The sequence below is a fragment of the Ranitomeya variabilis genome, chromosome 2 (genome assembly GCF_051348905.1).
Source record: "Ranitomeya variabilis isolate aRanVar5 chromosome 2, aRanVar5.hap1, whole genome shotgun sequence".
In the NCBI taxonomy this organism is placed as follows: Eukaryota; Metazoa; Chordata; class Amphibia; order Anura; family Dendrobatidae; genus Ranitomeya; species Ranitomeya variabilis.
Genome location: NC_135233.1, coordinates 47355494 through 47375496, shown reverse-complemented (window position 1 = coordinate 47375496; position 20003 = coordinate 47355494). Strand labels below are relative to the sequence as shown.

At 41.3% G+C, this 20003-nt stretch overlaps 1 long non-coding RNA gene across 1 annotated transcript in view; it reads right to left on the bottom strand.

Annotated features, from left to right (window-relative positions):
• Positions 1–1154: 1154 nt before the first annotated feature.
• The window catches only part of LOC143809073 (uncharacterized), a 127780-nt gene continuing 108931 nt past the window's right edge, over positions 1155–20003 (bottom strand). Inside the window, exon 3 of the long non-coding RNA XR_013222057.1 lies at positions 1155–1322. This is a non-coding gene — a long non-coding RNA (uncharacterized LOC143809073). The remainder of the gene's footprint in view (positions 1323–20003) is intronic.

Here is a 20003-nt window from a genome sequence, read left to right as displayed (position 1 = left end):
GATCATAGTTTGACTTCTTATATTTGACCATGCTCAAATGCTTATGAGCCTGCATTATTTTTACTTTTTTGGCTCGTAAGGGTTTGACTTATTACATATTTGTGAATCTAGGCTTTAAGCTTATTTATTGGCTAATCATTAAAGAGAAGCTAATTTATTTATTTTTCAATTTTTTGACAATGTTTTTTTTTTTTTTTACACATCACAATCTGTATTAAAAATAAAATATAGAAATCTTGCAACTTTCACACTGGCCACTGGGGCTTTTATTTAGACTCTAACTTCCTATTATTTCAGGAAACAACACATGTACATTAGCCACAATGGACAGACTCCAAGCCTATCTTATGAATTGATGTGTCTAAAGAGTGTGTGCAAAGGTAATTGTGGAGGGAGGGGGAGCAGGGTCATTTATGATATCACCTATTGTGATTTGTGGATCCTGTGTTATTAGCTGTCTAGAGGCTTTAACTTTTATTGTAACCTGCCTCTGCTGATACGGAACCTGCTGAACATTCTTCCAAAAAGAACAGGAAGTATGAGTCTGAAAAAGCCCCAGTAACCAATATGAAACCTAGAAGATTACTATTTTTTTTAAATAAAGATCATGATATGCAGAAAAAATAAACCTTGCCAATTTTTTTTTATACAAATAATGCTAAAATCTTCATTTTATGATAATAGCTTGTCTATTAGTTTTGTACCTTGCCTTATTTTTGTCAACTGTCACCAATACAAGACTACCTTTGGTGCCACAACCCGGGCATCATACTCGGATGGTCCATATAACTCTTCTGAGTGGTACGGAGGTAAAATTGGGAAAAATTTGCACACTACATGGCTTAGTTTAGTCACAGCCAACTGAACTGAGACATAATGAGTTAACATCCTGATATGTGGCGGCCTATCTACCCTTAATGCCAATTTTTTTTTTCCGGTAATTACAGACTTAGGTTTATTATTACCCAACTCCTCCAAAATCCCGCTTTTGGAACCTGATTATCTAAAGTATTTTTAAAGAACTGTAAATCACAGACCAATTGCGCAATATGACTATAAAGCATATTTTATTTTGATAAAGAAAAACAGATGTCCAATATTTATAGGCTGTAAAAAGGTAATAGGAAGATTAAAATAAAAAAAAGAGTGGGATGGAAAAGGCAACTTTTTGCATTTTAATAGGTTTTTATTCGAGTTTAATACATCTTCCAAAATGTGTTTGGAAATACTTTACATACCTTTAACCAGGCAGACTATTACCATCTGTGTTCATCTCAGAGGTTCTACTGCAATCGGATAGAAGCTTCTACACACGGCCTCAACTGTGCGGGAGAGAAAATGTATCCACAACAGTATAAATAAAGATTCTTTCTCTCTGATCTTGAAAACTTAACGAGAGACAAGACGAAATAATTGACATTATGGGGATAAGAAGTATTCAAGGCTTGAGCAACATTATTATGTGTTTCTGAAATAAATGCAGAAATTTTTACTAGCAAGCCAAAAAATAAAATTAAAAGTTAGTGGGAGCCAAAACATTGTATCGCACTCAAATTGACCAATGTTATTCTATGGGGCCTTGCACATGCCCTTCTTTATTTTTCCTCGTACATGGAAAAATCTGCTGCATGCCTGCGTTTAACTTGTCCCTGCAAGTCAATGAGTCTGTGAAAACCATTGGACTGCATTCGGATGACATCTGAGTGCAATCTGATTTCCATGGACTGATACAATGGAGAAGATGGAGACTTTTTTTTCTCCATCTTCTCCCTATCAGAGAGAATTGGATCACACTATGCCGACACTCTGATAAAAGTGTGATTATCAGAATTGGTTCAATTCTCTCGAATGAGAGAATCTACCTGACATACTCCTGGATTCGATCCCTGAGCTTGTGTTCTGTGGCCGGCATCTCTTTCTGCCAAAGCCACAGGACACAAACCTTTTCTCTGGGTGTGTGGGTTTTGCTTTTTGGCGGCACGTGTTTTCATTTGTCTGCCTATCACCTTTTGGGTGCAGACTTATATTTTGTTCCCCATTGGTAGTTTTCTGATGGTTATAGATTCATTTAGATGTCCTGACGTTCTATTGATGTTTGCAGCTAGTCTGTGAGCTTTCAGCTAAGGTATTTCGCTTTGCTGTATCTTTGCTATACTTTCCACCTATCTTCAGTTTATCCTCAGGAAGTAGGCAGTATATTTGTTAACTATACTTGCTTTATTCTTTGTTTGGTAATCCGTTATTTACTTTATTCACTCTGGGATCTTTCCCTTGTTCAGCACAGTTCTCCTTGTGTAGTTAATTCACACTCTGTCCTCCGGCTCTTTAGGAGGAACATGAAGCAATTCAATAGCTGTTTAGTCAGGTTAAGTCCGAGTTGCCATCTACTAGTCTGTGGTTAGGGCTATCTCTGTACCCACAGGCCCCGCTAGGGACTGCGTTGTCAGGGTATCTAGTCTGTACAGGAACCATCAGAGTCAGTTGCGGTCTTTAGTGTATAACCTATGAATCCCGAGTGAGTTGCTACACAGGCATGACACTACCGTGCTCTATGCAGGCCTAATGTCTAATGGAAATCAGGGAACTAAATTACGGTCTTTAGTCTAAAAATTTATAAAGGAACAAGTAGTTTGATGTGGTTAAAATCTGTAAGTTTAAATAATATGAGCAAAATGTGCTTGGACAGAGCCCGGGAAATTCTGTAACTTGTACATGTTGGATCCAAGCCATTTGGAGTGTAGGTAGCATGCCAACAGGAAACAATACTACGTCCCTGGTTTATTATACATTGCGTTTCCCATCCTAAATCTATGAAGAACCAACAGAGTGCACAGCGGTGTACAATAAGTCATGGAGAAGATGTAAATGCAATCTCCAATGTGGAACAGACGATATACGAGGTTACTAGAACCCTGCATTATATGTAATTGGAAAGAGAACGCAATATAAAGATTGGAATCGTTCTTTGACTCATGTGCGAAGAAAACTACTGGTGCAAACGTAAATCATATCCATAGGAGTCCATTTAGCCATCGTTGGTGAGATATGCATTCTATTTAGTGAACCTCAAACATTTATTTCCAGCAGATTTGTTCAGATCAGCCATCAAATTCAATTGCGTTTGAATATAATTCAGCCCAATTGAATCTGCCTAAAAAAGACAACCTTTTTCCACATTCCAATGAATATATAGCAGAAAACTTGTGTCCCAAAGAAAAATTATTTGAATATCTGAGCGAGAAAAATATTTAGAGCTTTTAAAGGGAAAATACGACAAAACCCCAAAATTCGCCTGGTCAGGAAGAGTGGAAAATGACGCTGTCAAGAATTGGTCAAATAATGTAAATTAATTTTTGGTTGCTGTATCAGCAATACCTAATCAACTAAGCTCAACCCCTGAAAAATCACTCTCCCAGTTAATCATCAAAGTATTTTATAACAGCCGGCATCTCTTCGTCAGATGGTTAGTTGGTCTATGAATTTGGATTAAAAAATATGTCGTCCATTGTCCATCCTTGACTGGAATATGAGTTTTTACTTATATTATTATTTTTTTTACCATTGCAGATAATTCTAGGCTTATAATCATTTCTAGACAATAGAGTGAAATTTTACAGTAAAACGTACAGAGTATATGTTGCTCCTTATACTGAAGGTGCCCAAAGTGTTACAGTGCAATAAGTGAGGAACATGGTGGTTCAGAGTCTGTGCGGCCCAAGGTTCAAAGGTACAATCACACACTAAGGAGAAGCATGAATGCGGTACAGTATGTCAACGCGTTTCAAGGTTTTCAAACCTCTTCATCAGTACCAAACCATAACGATCAAACATGTTGATATAACAAACCGCATTCATGCTTTACCTTTGTGTGTGATTGTACCTTTGGACCTTGGACCATATTCCTCATTTATTGCAATGTATCACCTTGGTGGTCCTAGTGCAGCCTTTATTATTATTATTATTATTTATTTCTATAGCACCATTGATTCCATGATGCTGTACATGAGAAGGGGTTACATACAAATTACAGATATCACTTACAGTAAGCAAACTAACAACGACAGACTGATACAGAGGGGCGAGGACCCTGCCCTTGCGGGCTTACATTCTACAGGATGGTGGGGAAGGAGATAGTAAATTGGAGGTTGCAGGAGCTCCGATGTTGGTGAGGCGGTAGCTCTGGTAGTGGTGAGGAGGCAGCGGGGTCAGTGCAGGCTGTAAGCTTCCTTGAAGAGGTGGGTTTTCAAGTTCCGCCCATAGGAGCCGAGTGTGGTTGATAGTCGGATGTGTTGGGGCACAGAATTCCAGAGGATGGGGGATAGTGAAGAACGAATAAGTGTGGAGGAGAGAAGGAGGTCTTGGGAGGACCGGAGATTACAAGAGGGAAGATATCAGGAGATTAGTTCAGAGATATACGGAGGAGACAGGTTATGGATGGCTTTGTAGGTATTAGTAGTTTGAACTAGATACGCTGAGGGAATGGGAGCCAGTGAAGAGATTTGCAGTGAGGAGAAGCGGAGGAGTAGCGAGGAGAGAGATGAACTTCTATAGAAGTCACCAAAAGACAGAGATGAAAGGCACTAGGTGAAATTGCACTGAAAGGTTCAGTAGTTATCCTTGGATTCTTATTAGGACTCTTATCGCACTCATGCTCCAAATGCTTCTCGGGAGGTGCTCAACAAAAAGTCATAGCAGAGAACCAATTGATGAAAAGAAAATAGAAGTGGCACTCACCCGAAATATGCTGCAATTCAATGTCCTTTATTCATCGGCCGTCGCCTTCTCCTCACTCCCCGCACCCCTCTTTTTGCCAGCCGCCTCTCCTTTCTAATGTCCATGTCTTCGTAAAGATGAATAAAGGACATTGAATTGCAGCATATTTCGGGTGAGTGCCACGTCTATTTTCTTTTCATCAATTACTTCTATAGAAGTAGTGACTGTAATATTTTACGGCACTTGGTTATCAGATAAGACCCTATTTGCGCTTTTTGTCTTTCCAGTTTTACAATTTGATTTAAAAGTGTTACAGCAAAATTCTGGGAGGCCGAACAGTGTCGGATCTAAAAAGTACACAAAAGGCGGCTTGAATGTTTACATTGCACAGCATACAGAAATCCAAATAAGATCATGATAAGCAAACCAGACATCAGACGTTAAAACAAACATAATGCCTTGGCAAAATGTGAGTCATCTAAATCTCTCAAAGCAAGTTTATTATTAATCGAAAGAGTTAAAAAGAGAAAGAAAAAACGTTTTTGTAAGATATTATGTGATATAAACATAACATAGCCACAAAGACCATAGAGCTAGGAGGTTTTTACAAGTTCATCCCAGTGGCTTCACCCTCTCAAGGGCAGGGTAATAAATTGCAGAAGTGATGTGTTGGCAGTAGTATTGAGCGATACCTTCCGATATGCAAAGGTATCGGTATCGGATTGGATCGGCCGATACCCAAAAAATATCGGATATCGCCAATACCGATACCCGATACCAATGCATATCAATGGGACACAAAATATCGGAATGGTTCCCAGGGTCTGAAGGAGAGGAAACTCTCCTTCAGGCCCTGGGATCCATATTCATGTATAAAATAAAGAATAAAAAAAAAAAATATTGATATACTTACCCCTCGGACGGCCCCTGGCTCTCACCGGTCCAAGCGTCTGCCTCCGTTCCTACGAATGCAGAGTGAAGGACCTTCGATGACATCGCGGCTTGTGATTGATCACGTGACCGCTCATGTGACCGCTCACGCGACCAATCACAAGCCGCGACGTCATCGCAGGTCCTACACTCACTGCATTCTTAGGAACGGAGGCTGCCGGTTACATCGCTAAGGTCCAGGGTCCGCCGGAGGGGTGAGTATATCCATATTTTTTATTTTTATTCTTTATTTTTTACATGAATATGGATCCCAGGGCCTGAAGGAGAGTCTCCTCTCCTCCAGACCCTGGGAACCATACACTGGGAACTTCCAATTCCGATTTCCGATATCACAAAAATATCGGAACTCGGTATCGGAATTCCGATACAGCAAATATCGGCCGATACCCGATACTTGCGGTATCGGAATGCTCAACACTAGTTGGCAGTATTGGACTGAGGTCGATCAATGAAGATGATTGAGAGGGCTTTCTCTGACAGCTTTCTTGAATTAGTTCAAGCCACTATGAAAATGACTCTAAACTCTGCTCTTAACTTTGGACACACAGGTTGGGTCATCTAGAAGCACTTATGGGCTACTTTTCAAATAACTCAATAAAACTATTTATCCTAACCAGTCCAATACACAAGCATAATTGAAGTAAACCACTGCTAGATCTCCTTTGAGAACTGTCAGGAATCCCAATGGCTAGGGATAGCACAGGACAAGCAAAGTACAAATATATTACGGACGAGCTCTAGGGTGATGGAACCTGGGCTGACCGCTGCCCTACGCCTGACAAACGCAACTAGAGATAGCCAGGGAGCGTGCCTACGTTGGTTCTAGACGCCACGCACCAGCCTAAGAGCTAACTAGCACTGCAGAGAAAGTAAAGACCTCACTTGCCTCCAGAGGAATGAACCCCAAAAGATATAGTTGCCCCCCACATGTATTGACGGTGAAATGAGAGGAAGGCACACACATAGAGATGATATATATAGTTTTAGCAAATTGAGGCCCGCTGTAAACTAGAAAGCAGAACGATACAAAAGGGGACTGAGCGGTCAGCAAAAAACCCTAATCAAAAAAACCATCCTGAGATTACAAGAACCCATGTGCCAACTCATGGCACATGGGGAGAACCTCAGTCCACTAGAGCTACCAGCTAGCATAGAGACATAATAAGCAAGCTGGACAAAAAACCAAACAACTGAAAATCAGCACTTAGCTTATCCTGAAAGATCTGGGAGCAGGTAGGCAGGAACCAAACAGAGCACATCTGAATACATTGATAGCCGGCAAGGGAATGACAGAAAGGCCAGGTAAAATAGGAAACACCCAGCCACTGATGGACAGGTGGAAACCAAAGGCCGCAACCCACCAAAGTCACCCAGTACCAGCAGTAACCACCAGAGGGAGCCCACAAACAGAATCCACAACAGTACCCCCCCCTTGAGGAGGGGTCACCGAACCCTCACGAGAACCCCCAGGGCGATCAGGGTGAGCTCTATGGAAGGCGCGGACCAAATCAGTCGCATGAACATCGGAGGCGACCACCCAGGAATTATCCTCCTGACCATAACCCTTCCACTTAACCAAATACTGGAGTTTGCGTCTGGAAACACGAGAATCCAAGATCTTCTCAACAACATACTCCAATTCTCCCTCCACCAGCACCGGAGCAGGAGGCTCAACCGAAGGAACAACGGGCACCTCATACCTCCGCAACAACGACCGATGGAACACATTATGAATAGCAAACGATGCTGGGAGATCCAAACGAAAAGATACAGGGTTAAGAATCTCCGAGATCCTATAAGGACCGATGAACCGAGGCTTGAACTTAGGAGAAGAGACCTTCATAGGGACAAAACGAGAAGACAACCACACCAAATCCCCAACAAGAAGTCGGGGACCCACGCGGCGACGGCGATTAGCAAACTGCTGAGTCTTCTCCTGAGATAACTTCAAATTGTCCACCACCTGATTCCAAATCTGATGTAGCCTGTCCACCACCACGTCCACTCCAGGACAATCCGAAGGCTCCACCTGACCAGAGGAAAAACGAGGATGAAACCCCGAATTACAAAAAAAAGGAGAGACCAACGTGGCAGAACTAGCCCGATTATTAAGAGCAAATTCGGCCAGTGGCAAAAAAGCAACCCAGTCATCTTGATCAGCAGAAACAAAACACCTCAAATAAGTTTCCAAGGTCTGATTAGTTCGCTCCGTCTGGCCATTCGTCTGAGGATGGAATGCAGACGAGAAAGACAAATCAATGCCCATCTTGGCACAAAACGTCCGCCAAAATCTAGACACAAACTGGGATCCCCTGTCAGAAACGATATTCTCCGGAATCCCATGCAAACGAACCACGTTCTGAAAAAATAAAGGGACCAACTCAGAGGAGGAAGGCAACTTAGGCAAGGGCACCAAATGAACCATCTTAGAAAAGCGGTCACACACAACCCAGATAACGGACATTTTCTGTGAAACCGGGAGATCAGAAATAAAATCCATGGAAATGTGCGTCCAAGGCCTCTTCGGGATGGGCAAGGATAACAACAACCCACTGGCCCGAGAACAGCAAGGCTTAGCTCGAGCACACACTTCACAAGACTGCACAAAGGTACGCACATCCCTAGACAAGGAAGGCCACCAAAAAGACCTGGCCACCAAGTCTCTAGTACCAAATATTCCAGGATGACCAGCCAACACAGAAGAATGGACCTCGGAGATGACTCTACTGGTCCTATCATCCGGAACAAACAGTCTTTCTGGTGGACAACGATCCGGTTTATCCACCTGAAACTCCTGCAATGCACGTCGCAAGTCTGGGGATACGGCGGACAATATTACCCCATCCCTAAGGATACCAGTAGGCCCAGAGTCTCCAGGAGAGTCAGGCACAAAACTCCTGGAAAGAGCATCTGCCTTCACATTCTTTGAACCTGGCAGGTATGAAACCACGAAATTGAAACGAGAAAAAAACAACGACCAACGAGCCTGTCTAGGATTCAAACGCCTGGCAGACTCAAGGTAAATGAGATTCTTGTGATCAGTCAAGACCACCACACGATGTTTAGCACCCTCAAGCCAATGACGCCACTCCTCAAATGCCCACTTCATGGCCAAAAGCTCCCGATTACCCACATCATAATTGCGCTCGGCGGGCGAGAATTTTCTAGAGAAGAATGCACATGGCTTCATCACCGAGCCATTAGAACTTCTCTGTGACAAAACCGCCCCCGCTCCAATCTCGGAAGCATCAACCTCAACCTGAAAAGGAAGTGAAACATCTGGTTGACACAACACAGGAGCAGAAGAAAACCGGCGCTTAAGTTCCTGAAAGGCCTCCACGGCCGCAGGAGACCAATCAGCAACATCAGCACCCTTTTTAGTCAAATCAGTCAAAGGTTTGACAATACTGGAAAAATTAGCAATGAACCGACGATAAAAATTAGCAAACCCCAAGAACTTCTGAAGGCTCTTAACAGATGTAGGTTGTGTCCAGTCACAAATCGCCTGAACCTTGACGGGATCCATCTCAATAGTAGAAGGAGAAAAAATGTACCCCAAAAAAGAAATCTTCTGGACTCCGAAGAGACACTTTGAGCCCTTCACAAACAGAGAATTGGCCCGCAGAACCTGAAACACCTTCCTGACCTGTAGAACATGAGACTCCCAGTCATCAGAAAACACCAAAATATCATCCAAATACACAATCATAAACTTATCCAGATATTCACGGAAAATATTGTGCATAAAGGACTGAAAGACTGATGGAGCATTGGAGAGTCCAAAAGGCATTACCAAATACTCAAAATGGCCCTCAGGCGTATTAAATGCGGTTTTCCACTCATCACCCTGTTTTATCCGCACCAGATTATACGCACCGCGAAGATCTATCTTAGTGAACCACCTAGCCCCCTTAATGCGAGCAAACAAATCAGTCAATAATGGCAATGGATACTGATACTTGACTGTAATCTTATTCAGAAGGCGATAATCTATACAAGGCCTCAGGGAACCATCTTTTTTTGCCACAAAAAAAAAACCTGCTCCCAGAGGGGACGAAGATGGACGAATATGTCCCTTTTCAAAGGACTCCTTAATATAATTCCGCATAGCAGTATGCTCTGGCAGTGACAGATTAAATAAACGACCCTTAGGGAACTTACTGCCAGGAATCAATTCTATAGCACAGTCACAATCTCTATGCGGAGGGAGCGAATTGAGCTTAGGCTCCTCAAAAACATCCCTATAGTCAGACAAAAACGCAGGGATCTCAGAAGGAGTAGATGAAGCGATTGAAATCGGAGGTGCATCATCATGAACCCCCTGACATCCCCAGCTTAACACAGACATTGTTTTCCAGTCCAGGACAGGATTATGAGTTTGTAACCATGGCAGACCAAGCACTAGTACATCATGTAAATTATAAAGTACAAGGAAGCGAATCACCTCCTGATGAACGGGAGTCATGCGCATGGTCACTTGTGTCCAATACTGCGGTTTATTCATAGCCAATGGTGTAGAGCCAATTCCCTTCAGAGGAACAGGAACTTCCAGAGGTTCCAGACTAAAACCGCAGCGTTTAGCAAATGACCAATCCATAAGACTCAGGGCAGCGCCCGAATCCACATAGGCATCGACGGAAATGGAAGACAGTGAAAAAATCAGAGTCACAGACAAAATGAACTTAGGCTGCAGAGTACCAATGGCAAAAGATTTATCAACCCTTTTTGTGCGTTTAGAGCATGCTGATATAACATGAGCTGAATCACCACAATAGAAACACAATCCATTTTTCCGCCTATAATTTTGCCGTTCACTTCTGGACTGAATTCTATCACATTGCATAGTCTCAGGTGCCTGTTCAGAAGACACCGCCAACTGGTGCACGGGTTTGCGCTCCCGTAAACGCCGATCAATCTGAATGGCCATAGCCATAGACTCATTCAGACCTGTAGGCGTAGGGAACCCCACCATAATATCCTTAATGGCCTCAGAAAGACCATTTCTGAAGTTTGCAGCCAGGGCGCACTCATTCCACTGAGTAAGCACCGACCATTTCCGAAACTTCTGACAATATATTTCCGCTTCATCATGCCCCTGAGAGAGGGCTAATAAAGCCTTTTCAGCCTGAATCTCCAGGTTAGGTTCCTCATAGAGCAATCCCAATGCCAGAAAAAACGCATCCACACTGAGCAATGCAGGATCCCCTGGTGCCAATGCAAATGCCCAATTCTGAGGGTCGCCCCGCAGGAAAGATATTACAATCTTGACCTGTTGAGCAGGGTCTCCAGAGGAGCGAGATTTTAAGGAAAGAAACAATTTACAATTGTTCCTGAAATTCAGGAAGGTAGATCTATCTCCAGAAAAGAACTCTGGAATAGGAATTCTAGGTTCAGACATGGGAGTGTGAACAACAAAATCCTGTATGTTTTGAACTTTTGCCGCGAGATTACTCAGGCTGGAAGCCAAACTCTGGACATCCATGTTAAACAGCTAAGATCAGAGCCATTCAAGGGTTAAGAGGAGGTAAGAAGCAGCTAGACAGCAATTAAGGGCTAGGCAGCAAAACTCTGAAGGGAAAAAAAAAAAAAAAAAAAAAATTTCCCTTAAACACTTCTCTTTCTCCTGCATCAGCCCAAACAATTAACACTTTGTGGGCCGGCTATACTGTCATGAATCCCAATGGCTAGGGATAGCACAGGACAAGCAAAGTACAAATATATTACGGACGAGCTCTAGGGTGATGGAACCTGGGCTGACCGCTGCCCTACGCCTGACAAACGCAACTAGAGATAGCCAGGGAGCGTGCCTACGTTGGTTCTAGACGCCACGCACCAGCCTAAGAGCTAACTAGCACTGCAGAGAAAGTAAAGACCTCACTTGCCTCCAGAGGAATGAACCCCAAAAGATATAGTTGCCCCCCACATGTATTGACGGTGAAATGAGAGGAAGGCACACACATAGAGATGATATATATAGTTTTAGCAAATTGAGGCCCGCTGTAAACTAGAAAGCAGAACGATACAAAAGGGGACTGAGCGGTCAGCAAAAAACCCTAATCAAAAAAACCATCCTGAGATTACAAGAACCCATGTGCCAACTCATGGCACATGGGGAGAACCTCAGTCCACTAGAGCTACCAGCTAGCATAGAGACATAATAAGCAAGCTGGACAAAAAACCAAACAACTGAAAATCAGCACTTAGCTTATCCTGAAAGATCTGGGAGCAGGTAGGCAGGAACCAAACAGAGCACATCTGAATACATTGATAGCCGGCAAGGGAATGACAGAAAGGCCAGGTAAAATAGGAAACACCCAGCCACTGATGGACAGGTGGAAACCAAAGGCCGCAACCCACCAAAGTCACCCAGTACCAGTAGTAACCACCAAAGGGAGCCCACAAACAGAATCCACAACAGAGAACAAGACTATGGGTCATCATGTTGAAATCCAACTTGTCCAACCTTTCTTTCATCCAACATATGCCATCAGGGTAGAGAGGAAACAGCACTATACACATTCGATGGTCGACAGGTTCCACTGAAATCAGTGATTTCGGCCAAGATTCATCAAATGTAAGCATTAAAGTGACTTACAGGTGCATCTCACAAAATTACAATATCATCAAAAAGTTAATTTATTTCAGTTCTTCAATGCAAAAAGTGAAACTCATATATTAGCTAGAGTAGTTACAAACAGAGTGATGTAGTTCAAGTGTTTATTTCTGTTAATGTTGATGATTATGGCTTACAGCCAATGAAAACCCAAATGTCATTATATCAATAAATTAGAATACTTTATAACACCAGCTTGAAAAATGATTATAGAATCCGACATGTTGGTCTACTGAAAAGTATGTTCAGTAAATGCACTCAATACTTGGTTGGGGCTCCTTTTGCATCAATTACTGCATCAATATGGCGTGGCATGGAGGTGATCAGCCTGTGGCACTGCTGAGGGGTTATGGAAGCCCAGGTTGCTTTGATAGCAGCCTTTAGCTCAGCTGCATTGTTGGGTCTGGTGCCTCTCATCTTCCTCTTAACAATACCCCATAGATTCTTTGGTTTTCATTGGCTGTAAGCCATAATCATCAACATTAACAGAAATAAACACTTGAAATAGATCACACTGTGTGTAATGACTCTATATAATATATGAGATTCACTTTTTGTATTGAAGAACGGAAATAAATTAACTTTTTGATGATATTCTAATTTTGTGAGTTGCTCCTGTATTTACAACTGGAACCTATTGTGGCTGTTGTTGGGCCACATTGCATTTCAAAGCCTAGGCATATGTTGGATTTACACTGCATGATTATCAAGAATGAGTGTTCCTAGGAACAGGCTGCCAAAAAACCGATGAATGAGTAAAACACTTATTTATCGAGTAGGATGACTCTTTGGTTTTTACAAAAGATCATCGGTCTTTCTTGGTGGTACATCGTACTGTATAAACAGGACTTGCATTGCCGAGAATAATGGCAGCTGACGCGCACTGAGCAATATATTACAGATCGTTCACGGTACATCATTAACAATGGTCTGCCCATGTAAATAGACTATTGAATGACCGCAGATCAGTAAAGTTGCCTAATCGGGTAATGTAAACCAACCTTTACTTTAAAAATTCTAGGCTGGTATCTTTTTTTCTCATAGCAAACCATAGTAACTGGAGGAAATCCATAAAAAGATTGGGAGAACATTCAAACATAAAAAAGTAATGAAAAATTTTGGTCACCAGTTTTCCAAATTAGACAAGACAGCAAAGAGTTTAAAAAAAACTCATGATATCTCAGCTGCCCAGACCCCTAAGCCCTGAACACAGGATGGGTGAGATAGTGGGATTATGGCAATCAGATGTTGGATTTTTGCATTTTTGAGTTTTATTAACCGTTTCATGACCGGAGGTATGTCTTTTTTGCATTTTCGTTTTTGCTCCCCTTCTTCCCAGAGCCATAACTTTTTTATTTTTCTGTCAAAATGGCCATGTGAGGGCTTGTTTTTTGTGGGACAGGTTGTACTTTTGAATGACAATATTGGTTTTAACATATCATGTACTGGAAAAAAGGAAAAATATTCCAGGTGCGTGAAATTGCAAAAAAAGTGCAATTCTACAGGGGTTTTTTTAAATTTTTTTTTACCATGTTCACTAAATTTTAAAACCAATCTGCAATTATGTTTCTCCAGGTCATTACGGGTTCATAGACACCAAACATGTCTAGGTTCTTTTTTATTTAAGTGATGAAAAAAAATCCAACTTTTGACAAATAAAAAAAAGAAAGAGCGCCATTTTCCGAGACCTGTAGCGCCTCTATTTTTCATGATTTGGGGCTGGGTGAGGGCTTTTTTTTTGCGTGCCGAACTGATTTTTTTATATATCATTTTGGTGCAGATACGATCATTTAATTGCTAATAATTGCATTTTATTGCAATGTACAGTAGTGGCGACCAAAAAAAGCTTAATTCTGACGTTTTTAATTTTTTTCTCATTATGCCATTTACCAATCAGGTTATTTTTTTTTATATTGAGAGATTGGGCGATTCTGAACTCGGCGATGCCAAATATGTGCATGTTTGATTTTTATTTTATTGTTTCATTTTGAACGTGGCGAAAGGGAGGGGACTTGAACTTTTATATAATTTTTTATTTATTTAATATTTTTAAAAACGTTTTTTGCTTTTTGCAGATTTCAATAGTCTCCATGGGAGACTAGAAGCTGCAGTTGTCTGATCGGCTCTGCTACATAGAGGCGACGATCAGATCTCCTGTATGGAGCAGAAATGCTCAGTTGCTATGAATGCCAACAGCCAGGTGGCGCTCATAGCAATTTGGCTATGACAACCAGACCTCTGGTGACCCGCGATCACGTGACGGGTCACTGATGGGCAGAATTTCCGGCCCCCTTACCGGAAGTGCGAGTTAAATTCTGCTTTCAGAGATTGCCTGCATGTGATTTCCTGACATCCTTCGACTTCCTGCATTTTCTGCATTCTACCTGCCTGCGGTTTCTAGATGTCCTCTACCTGTCTGTGGTTTTCTGACGTCCTGCGCCTGCTTTTGGTCTTCCACACTAGGCCTACATGCTTGCATTCTCCTGTCCCTTGGCTGTCTGTGCCCCATGTGCCCCTTCTATCTGCTGTACTGATGCCCCGTGGTATGTGTGCCCGCCCAGGCCTCGGGCTTGAAGGATTCCCTTCACCTGGTGAGTCTAACACAAATGTCCAAACATGATTTATAAAGTATAATTCAAACCCATCCAATAAATATAAAATGACAATATTGAGTCAATTAAAAAAAATGTGAAAGTAACTGTTGATGATCCATACCGGTCTCCAGGTACCAGCACTCCCACCGCCGTTTCAGATATAGCCTTCTCAAGGAGTGATTTATACTATTAGCTCAGATGATCTACTCAGTCTGTTTATTTATTACCACAGAAAAATGATGTACTAGTCCCAAAATAAGTATAAATAACAACTTTACTGATATGCAAAGTATAAACAGGCCAAACAGTGACAATGAGGTTAAAACCGGCCCTCAAGCCATAGTTGCATGTAAGGGGAACAGAGCGGCACCGATAGTCCAGACAGTATAATAAAATATGGAACCCATACACAGTCCACCATAACCAACTGTTCCTATATGTACACAATAACCCAACAGTGGGGATACAAGAAAGGGTAGGACTTATAAAGCATGGGAGCCGAACACATACCAGATAGTATTAAGTGCTGGACAGGCGCCGCGGTGTCCACCTCCTCCTGACGCATGTTTCGGATGTCCCTTCCTCAAGGCATCATGCCTCCCTTGAGGAAGGGACATCCGAAACGTGCGTCGGGAGGAGGTGGACACCGCGGCGCCTGTCCAGCACTTAATACTATCTGGTATGTGTTCGGCTCCCATGCTTTATAAGTCCTACCCTTTCTTGTATCCCCACTGTTGGGTTATTGTGTACATATAGGAACAGTTAGTTATGGTGGACTGTGTATGGGTGCCATATTCCATTATACTGTCTGGACTATCGGTGCCGCTCTGTTCCCCTTACATGCAACTATGGCTTGAGGGCCGGTTTTAACCCTTCATTGTCACTGTTTGGCCTGTTTATACTTTGCATATCAATAAAGTTGTTATTTATACTTATTTTGGGACTATTACATCATTTTTCTGTGGTAATATATTAATCTTGGTGTGTCCTGCACATTTTCTCCATTTGGCTTCTACATATGGCACCATGTGGGTTCATCCTGTTAGAAGCCATACATGCTTTCCATGTTTCTATCAGTCTGTTTATTGTATATTATTATATGTTCTTGGTTATGAGAGGCAATGAACACACTTTCCAAAAGCTGTAGGCAATGTGAAGTAATACATCTGGGAAACACAGAATGTAAACACCAGCTCCCTACACAGGAAATACTCTGGACAGTAAACCTACAAGTCGCATGGGTAGCTCTAATATATCCTAGATTGTGTAAATTCTCAGTCTAATTGAATCCTAAATTAGAAGTAGATCCAGTATCACGGTCTATAATTGAGTCATTCCTCGAAGCAATTGCATCCCTTCACAACAAATTCTCTGTTGCCCATATGGTATTTGCTATTGGAACTTACATTCCGGCCTAAAGACAGTCACGTCGAGGGCATGTCTGTAATCTTATCTCCAGACCTCATGTTACAAGTACACGTCCCGCCAAATAAGTAAATGACTCATTCTTCAATAACATTTTTTTTTGCTCCTGGGTTTAATTTTTCTTCTCGTGGAGATAATTGTAGCCAACTATGAATATGGTCATCAGCAGAGCTCTAATGAACGTGGAGCATTTGATTATCTCTGCGTTGGTGTTTACACAATGCCTTGGTTAATGGTGGCCAGATGTTTCATCTGTGGGAAAAAAAAATGTCCATTACGCTCAACGATGATGACTGTAGCTTACAGAATACCGTGTCCTTATCCTCCTTCTAAATTGTTTACCAAGGTCTTGCCATTCCCACAAAGAGTGAAAATTTACACCACCGAGCAGATAGCGAGCGGCAGATGTTGCATATTTTCTTCGTATGGATTAATAAATGTTTTGACAACTCGGTATAAACATTCGATGGGTTGTTTGTCTGCCGAAAGCAATAAAGTCGCTTCTTGTAGTCTGCCGCTGTATTGTGCATGATATTCACAAGTCTTCTTAGGTTTCTGCTGTAAAGTTCTGTTTTCTGTATTTTCGGAGCCAGCCTCGTCCACGAGATTGAGAAACAGCAACAATGATGTAAGTGTAGGGTAATGTGAAGAATTCAATTCACAGATTTATTGGTTTACACAGCCATATTTTATATTTTATTGATGGACTTTATGACATTGGGCTGAGTCATGAGTCATAAAACCATATGGAAACTAAAGGGAACAGGAGTTCAAATATGTTTTTCTTTGATAGTCTGACATTTTTATAATTTTTTTTAGTATTTTCCATTTTTAAAAACATGGCACTTTTAAACTAGATTTGTTTGATATGTCATTTTCTATTCAGACATAATGTGTGTTCTTGGTCTAGTACTGTGGATTTCCAAAATGGAAAACCACCGACATACTCTTTGCCCACAAGGGTTGTCAATAGTGAAGGAAGAATCAATTCACAGAACTCCACCATCTGAAATCTGTGACCTCTTTACGGGCTAGCCAGGGTTGATAACCATCCAGAAATCAGTCTGGCAAATAAGCAGACTTTTTTCCCGTCGCTAAAAAAATGTAATGCGTCCGTAAATTTTTGGAAACTAGAGAAGCTCATTTTTATAACTGTAAATATCATCATTTCACAGATCACAGTGAATGAGGTTAATGCTTTCATGTAAAAATTATGGGCGGTAGACATGAATTTATGAATTTATAATATTAACAATTTATTATAGTTTTTCAATGTGTCCCTAAAATATTTTGGCTGTCCGTGATTTTTTGTTAAGCTGTCCAGGAAAATTAAAAAATCAAGTTGGCAACCCTGGGGCAAACATTACAGCATGAGACACAAACAATGTCACATCAGCCCAGCTAATCAAAAGAAGAGTCGGGAATGACAGGAGGTAAGGATATTCTTTGGATTGGAGTCCTGCAAATCAATTCTCCCATCTCTAGTTGTCACCTAGCCTACAGACCTGGCACATATGTGTACTGTTTACGATACTCCTTACCTTTCTTCCAATCCCCATTTTAACACTTTGATCCATAATGGTTGGGCCTTATGGATCAGTGTGCTTCGAGGTTACTTATAGTAGACTTGTATGTACTAGGCCTTTTTTAAAATGAAATGCTTGAATTGAGCTCTGTTTGTGAGTATATAGAATAAAGTGTTTATTTCAAAACTTGATAAATCTGTTTCTTATTGTATAGTAGGTGTCTTGGTCTGGTCTGAAGTCGTCTGTCGAAGGAGGGCACCATCTGTTTCATGGCTGTTGGTACAGAGACCCAAATAGTAGATTGAATGACATCTACAAAAGGTGCTACACTAGGACTTGAACATTGGAATTTTTACGTTATGGGTTGAATGGTGCTGTAACCCAGTCTGAATTTTTGTATTTTCTAACATGCATGATTTTATTGAGAGCATGGGTGTGTATACAGTATATGCCTTGACATACTTTAACATACAGTATATCTAGAATGATCACTCAATAATCACTCAAGATGTTGTCATTGCTTGTACATAGTTTGGTCTTTCCTTTGGTAACATAAATATGCAAAACCTGGATAATAAAGAAACAATAAGGAGAATTGAAGCCTCAAAATATGGTGCTGGAGAAAGATGTTATCAACACCACAGATGGCAAGAAGAACAACCAAATCAATTTTGGATCAAATCAATCCAGACATGTCACTCGAAGTAAGGATCACCAAGTAGTAGGACTTGCCTACTTTGAACACATCATACAAATAGAGCAACCACTGGAGAAGGACATCATGGTTGGAAGAATAGAAGGAACAAGGTGAAGAGGAAGACCAGCATCCCAATGGCTTGATACTTTCAAGATAACAGCGGAGAAGACCCTGGTGGACCTATCTAGGTTTGCACAACATTGATCCTATAGATTGTTTATCCATCAAGTCGCCATGGCTCGAGATCAAGCCAAAGGCCATTAAAAATATATCAAGAATGTGTTCAAACATCACTTAGCCTTGCCATTTTATGCTATACTAACCTGGCTTGATATATCAGATAAATGGTAGCCAATCCAATCAATTTTGTGCTGGATATTGCCAGGTAGGGTTTAAGGGATTTGATTATTTGAAGAGTGCTAGACTCCTTCAGTTTCAAGATTCATGGTTTTCCATCAATGACGTATCCTCAATTGTGTATAAGACAGGAAGCCATTCTAATGCAGAATGTGATCACAGTATGGAAGTCTTTCTGCTGTGGAAGATGCTTATATTCTTGTACCGTAGTGGCACCAAGGATCTTATAGTATTAGTAGATCTTTGTAGTAAGGTCAAAACTATATCACTAGGTTTAAAACCATATCAATAAGTTATAGCTTTAATTGGATTTTTGAGTACACCTTGGAGAGCATGACCATTTGATATGTATAGTGGCCTCCTGACTTTTGTGCAGTGGCAGATGTTGAGGGGCATAAGAATCGAGCTTTTGGGTTTCCTCTGCTTAATACTTTTGTCTTTGGTAAGAAAAGCATCAGGCAACGGGTTCTTCATGCATGCCGAGTATACATTTGTATAGTGGGTTGGCAGAGATGGCACGTCAGCTGACGGTTTATCTAAGAAAGAAAAATGCGATCGACAGTCTAAAATTAGACATGCCTTATTGAAATCTCTTCCCACCATCATTTGGCCAGCGCCCCCATATACATTAGACTGGCAGGCAAACCCGTCAATATCAGCAGATACGGATGACATCAGTCTAATATGAATGGGGACCTTTTTCTTGGCTGCTTAATTCAGTTTTGTTAAAATCACTGGTTTATTAGAAAGGGGTTATCACTAGAGGACTAGTAAATTCACTGCCATGTAGTTCAATCACACTCCCATCACCGATTGGCAGCTTTCTGTCTATGCACAGTGTGAACAGAAAGCTTCATGATCCTATGGTAGTTTTCGTAAAGAAGAATTCCAATGTGCATTTTTGGTAGTGGATAATAGTTAGTAGAGTACAAAAACCACATATGTATATATATACACATACACATACATAGCTACATATTACAAACAGCTGTAAATCCAAAACACCACCTATGCATGGACATAGGGACAACTGCAAAAAGCAATATAATAGGAAAGAAGCAACACACAGTCATAGAATCCAAAACGACCAATGTTTTATTAATTAAACACAATAAAATGACCAGACA